Source organism: Notamacropus eugenii, chromosome 3, assembly GCF_028372415.1.
Source record: "Notamacropus eugenii isolate mMacEug1 chromosome 3, mMacEug1.pri_v2, whole genome shotgun sequence".
Taxonomy (NCBI): Eukaryota; Metazoa; Chordata; class Mammalia; order Diprotodontia; family Macropodidae; genus Notamacropus; species Notamacropus eugenii.
This window is the reverse complement of record NC_092874.1, coordinates 121,721,425-121,727,614: the sequence shown is the minus strand read 5'-3', so window position 1 is coordinate 121,727,614 and position 6,190 is coordinate 121,721,425.

Here is a 6,190-nt window from a genome sequence, read left to right as displayed (position 1 = left end):
CCTCAGCTATAAAATAAAGAGGTTGGAATTGGTGAACCCACAGTCCCTTCCAGCCCTGAATCAATGCTCTAAGATGGTTATGTGACTTCTCTTTGAATACCTCCAGCAACAAGGAACTCATTACTTTATGAGACAGTCTGTTCCATAGCTGGACAAAGCTAAATGTTAGAAACTTTTTCACATGGAGCTGAAATCTGCCTACTTGTAACTTGTCCCCCCTTGGTCCTACGTCTTTCCTCCAGGACCAAGCAAAACAATTTACCCTTCAAATATTCAAAGGGAAGGGAAAGGTAAAAGCATTTATATAGTAGATTCTCTGTGCCAGGCACTGTACTCAGCACTTTTTTGCAAATACTACCTCAACTAATCCTCACAACAATCCTGGAAAGTAGGTACTATTATTATCCCTGCTTTACAGATGAGGAAACTGAGGCAGGCAGCGGTAAGTGACTTGCCCAGGATCACACAGCTAGGAGGTCCTTGAGGTCAAATTTGAACTCAGGTCTTCCTGACTTTGGGCAGAGCTGTATCCAATTCAGCTGCTAGCTGACATATTCAAAGACAGTTATCTTAGTTAACCCCCTAATTATCTAGTAGAAAATTTTAAATTCTGAGCTGGTTCCTTCTTACTACCCAACAGATTCTTGGCCAGCTGCCCTCCACTGCCCAGTTGGCCTACATCCAGGGAATGCAGGCTAATTTTAATATTGGCCTAAATGGAGCATAATTAGGGAGGCAAATGTGCCAGCCTGAGGAACTGTCAGCCCTGATTCTCAGGGACATTAGAATCCTGAAGTGGATTTTCTAAGGCTACTCTATGTGAGACAAAGCACTGTTAATACCAGTCCTGTCAAATGAGCAAACAAAATGGAAGGGTCTGTCTCATCTGCCCTCAGGCCCAGGGCCCAAGAGGAATCATACATTTCATCCTCCATCAGCAAACATTTATGGATTGCCCACTCTGAACAAGAAACCACGCTAGGCACTATAGAGGATATAGAGATGAAGGAAATATCGTTCCTGCCCTCACAATGCTTCATGGCCCTTGGCATGCCTTGAAGACCAGAGTTCTCTGTTAGAAGAGAGTGCCCAGGCGGGATCAGCACAGTGAAGGAGGCCTTGTTTTAGTAATGGCCAAAATTCAATGGAAGGTCTGTGGGGTGATCTGTGGCCCCAGACTTCCGTTGTTCTTTTGTTGAAAGAGCCACCAGTAAAATCTATCATTTTATAGCCCTGTCCATGTAAAATCTACTGCCAAGAAAAAAAAAATTTAATAACATGGCTTCCAAAGCCAAATAGAAATGACTTTCAGATAATTCAGTGTTTGGGGTTATCCATAACCCTGGTCCCCTCCATTGGCACAAATACTCATGAGTCAGCCATATACATTTAATTCCCTTTCCACACTCATTTCTAGTTCCTATTCCTGACATGTGCCACCCATTCCCATAAAAATAACAGTAAGAATAATAATAAATAACTGAGTTATTTATGCACTCATAGGTTGCATGGTATATTTGCTGCTGTTGTACAGTAGAAGGAGCCCTGGATTGGGGTCAGAAGACTTCCTTCCTGTATGACCTAAGCAAGTCACAACTTCTCTGGACCTCAGTTTCCTCATCTGTAAAAGACAGGAGTTGCACTTAGATGACTTCCAAGGTCTCTTTCAGTTCTGAATATATGATACTCTTGAGTCATTTTCGGTCATGCCCAACTTTTTATGATCTCATTTGGGCTTTTCTTGGTAAAGATACTGGAGTGGTTTGTCATTTCTTTCTCCAGCTCATTGAGGCAAGTCCAGGGGCACACAGCTAGAATGTGGCTGAGGCTGGATTTGAACTCAGGTCTTCCTGATTCCAGTCTCAGTACTCTATCCACTGTACTACCTACCTGCCCTTGTATATTATAAGATGTCATTTCCATATCCTGTATGTGGATAAATCATATAAACTGTTTCCTTATCAGATTTGGGGCTGGAATTCAATTCATGTCAATTCAACAAGCGATAATTTAGCACCAAATGCTTACCATACAGGCATGGTGATATAGTGAAAAAAGAGCCCTAGAGGGAGCTAGGAACCTTGGCAGTCATCTAATTCTCTTCATTTTACAGTGGAGCAAAGTAAGACTCAGGGCAATCAAGTGATTTATCCAAATTCATTCAAAGAATAAGCCGTAAAGCCAGGACACTGACTCTGAACTCAGTACTCTTTTTTTCATGATTTTCTTGCATCACTGTCATTTCTTTCCCCAATTTTTCCTCTGCCTCTCTTATTTGATTTCTAAAATCCTTCTTGAGAATTTGTTTTTTGACCTGAGACCAATTCACATTTTTCTTTGAGGCTTTGGATGTTGTAGGTTTTTACTTCGTTGTCTTCTGCACTTTGATCCTTCCAATCACCATAATAACTTTCTGTGGTCACCTTTGTGTTGTTTGCTCATTTTTTCCAGCCTATTTCTTGATTTTTAACTTGATATTAAGTGCTCCCAAGGTGGAAGGGGCACTGTCCCAACCTTCAGATTTTTTCTAATTCTGGGGGCTTGTAAACTCTCAGTTGTTCCAAGGTGGTATGATCTAAGAAGAGATGTTTTCTTACCTCCTGGCCTGTGAGCGACCACAAGCACTCTTTTCTACCCTGGAACTGTGACCGGGTTCCCTGTGGCCTCCCCATCCCCCTCAAGCTCTGGTGCGCTAGTGCTCCTTCTCACCCTGGGACTGCCACCCAGAATGGTGACCCAGATCCAAGTGGGGGCAAAGCAACAGAGTCCTACCCCCAGTGCGAGCAAAGGGAACCCTGTAATCTTCTGAGCAGTTAACTGACTCTCCCCCTTACCATCCGTGGGCTGAGAGCCCTGGAAGCAGCCGCTGCCCAGGCTGATGGTGTCACTCCCAGGACCTGCTCCTGGTTTGTTGGGACACCTGCCTGGGCAGGCGCAGCCTACGCTCTACACTCACACCACTGTGATAGACCTTTCCTACAGAACTTCTAAGTTGTTTTGGGCTGGAAAATTGCTTCACCCCATCCTTTTGTGGGTTCTACCACTCCAGAATTTGTTTTAGGACACTATTTAAAGGTGTCCATAGGGGTGAGCTCTGGGGAGTCTCTGCCTTTTCTCCACCATCTACACCCCCTTCCCCTTCTCCCTCCCTTCCCCAGTGCTCTGCTAAAGGAGGTTTCCCATCTTCATGGACCATTGGGCTTTTGCCATATGGACCAATGCCTCAACAGACAGCTAACTGCTGTGTATACAGATGGTTATATTTATTTTGTAAATGTCTTATCTCCTCAGCTAATATGGAAGCCCCTTGAGGACAAGGACTGTGCGTGTGTATGTGTGTGTGTGTGTGTGTGTGTGTGTGTCTGTGTGTGTGTGTGTGTGTGTGTGTGTGTGTGTGTGTGTGTATTTTCTGCCTAGCAGAGTAATGTGGACACATAGTCCTTTTTCTTCAGGGAGCACACATATTAGTTGAGGAGATAAAACGCTTACAAAATAATTATAATAATCCATCAACCACCATTTATTAAGTGCCTCCATGTATCTGGCACTGTGCTTGGTACTAGGGATACAAAAGCAGAAGTAAAACAGTCTTTGCCTTCAAGAAATTTACATTCTATAAAGGAGACCACGTGTATGTAGAAGAGGAGAATGACACAAAATAAACCTGAGGTAATTTTTTGGAGGAGGGGGGAATTTGGAGCCAGAGGATTCAGATAAGCTTCAATGTAAAAGCAAATTAAAAGGAAGTGAAACAGAATAGATTAGAGGACCCAGTTCTAGATCAAAAATCAAGAGGACCTAGGCTCAAATCAGCCCTGGGAAAATCACTGAAACTGTGTGAGCCTCAAGTTTCCCATCCGAAAAATGGGGAATAAAAGCACCTACCTCATAAGGTTATTGTGAAGATTAAATGACAAATATGTATAAAGGGATCTGAAAACCTTAAACCTTAAATGTGAGCTACTGTGATCATCATTATTCATTATTTAGAAGAGGGGGAAATGATTTCTAGCTGAAGAGACCAAAGAAGGCTTCCTGGACAATGTGGAATTTAAGCTGGGCTTTGAGGAATGACTAGAAATTGAGCAGATGAACTTGGGACTGGCAGGCATCCCAGAGGGGAGGAACAGCATGAGCAAAGTTACAGGAGATGAGTGAGGCTGGGGGCCTGGGGGGTGGGGAGCGGAGACTGTGTTCAGGAAATCATGGAGAGGCCACTGTGACCGAATTAGAGAGTGTGAGTAAGTAAGAAGCCTAAAGGAATGGTTTGGGCACAAATCTTGGAGACCCCTGAATGTCAAGATAAGAAATTTGGAGTTTATTCTGTAAATAAATGGGAATCATTGATCATACTTGTGCCTTTGGCAGTAATTTGTAGACAGAATTAGAAGAGGACCAGGCTGGAGACAAAGAGATGTTGACTGTTGCAGCAGTCCAGATGAGAGGTCATGAGGGTCTGCAAAAGAAGGGTGGCATTGGGAACGGAAAGGAGACAAATGGGGAGATAGAAAGACTTTGCAGGGAAAAAAGGGTGTGAAGAGAGTGAGGAAGGAAGGGAGGGAGGGAGGAAGGAAGGAAGGGAGGAAGGAAGGGAGGGAGTGAGAAAGGGAGGGAGGGAGAAAGGGAGGGAGAGAGGGCGGGAGGGAGGAAAACAAGAGGTTAAAAAGACAAGAGTACTGTCACTGAAAGAGGAGAGATTCTGCAGGAAGGGGAAATAATAACAGAAATTCACATTTGGCTAACCATGATGGCCTTTTGTCCATTGTCATCTTTCTTGACTGCCCTGCTGCATTTGACCTGAATTCAATCACTCTCTTCTCCTGAATACTCTTTCCTCTTTAGGAGTGACCACAGGAATTACACTGGATATTTAGCTAGATTCATCAGCAAACAGTACCAAGTTCACAAGCAAAAAGCAGCTGAAAGGGTCTGATCCCAGGAGCAGAATAGGGGCTCAGTCCCAGCTTCTAGCCCTGTCTGAAGTCTATAGTAGAACAACCAGGATAGGAATCCCAGGAATCCCAACCCACCAAAGGGGAGACTGCAGGTCTGTCACTCTGAACTCAGCTGGCTGAGAGGGGCTGAGTCCAGCAGCAGACTACTGAAACTCCAACCAAGTATGATGCTCAGACTCAAACCAAGGGAACACGGAAGGCTTGCCCCAGCCCGAGCTGTCCCTCAGATCCTGGAATAATACAACATCCATTGCCCTCAAGAAACCAGCAATAGTACCGTCCTAGACATTATTTGCAGAAGTGCACAGAGCATGGCCCTAACATAAAATTCTAAGCCAAGAAGTAAGAAGAAATAGAAAGCAGAATGAGTAAGAAGTAGGAAGAAGAAGAAGAAATAATCTCACCATAAATAGCTATTATACTGATAGGTGAAAATCAATCCTAAACTCAGAAGAGAATGACTCCGAAACATTTACATGCAAAGTTTCAGAGAAAAGCACACCTTGGGCATAGGTTCAACTAAGAGAGAGAGACAGAGACAGAGACAGAGACAGAGAGACAGAGAGAGAGAGAGAGAGAGAGAGAGAGACAGAGACAGAGAGAGACAGAGAGAGAGTTTAAAATGTTCTTATAAATCAATCTTATAAATCAAATGAAAGTGCTAGAGGAAAATTTGGAATAGAAATAAGAGCTATGGAAGAAAGAATTAGAAAGAGATTTAAGAGCTTGGCCAAAAAGACACAAAACCCTGCCCAAACAACAAACCACCTGAAAATTAAAATGGAATAAATAGAAACTGATGACTTCATGAGAGAAGAAATATTTTAAAAAATCATAAGTTCTCTTTGCTTTTTGTGACAAAGAACTCAAAACTGAGGGAGTATCCATAGATTGGCAAATAACCGAACAAGTTATGGTATATGAATATGATAGAATCTATTGTGCTATGAGAAAAGACAAAAGGAATCATTTCAGAGAAAACTGGAAAGATATATGTGAACTGAACGAAGTGAGAAGAACCAGGAAAACAATTTATACAATAGAAGTATTGTACAGAAAAACAACTTTGAAAAACGTAGGAACTCTGATCAACATAATGAGCAACTATGATTCCAGAGGGCTCATAATGAAACATGCTACTTGCCTCCTGACAGAAAGGGAAGGAACTCAAGAGTACAGAGTAAGACATATTTTTTCTTGGATGTGGACATGGACAATCATTTGACTATTTGTTT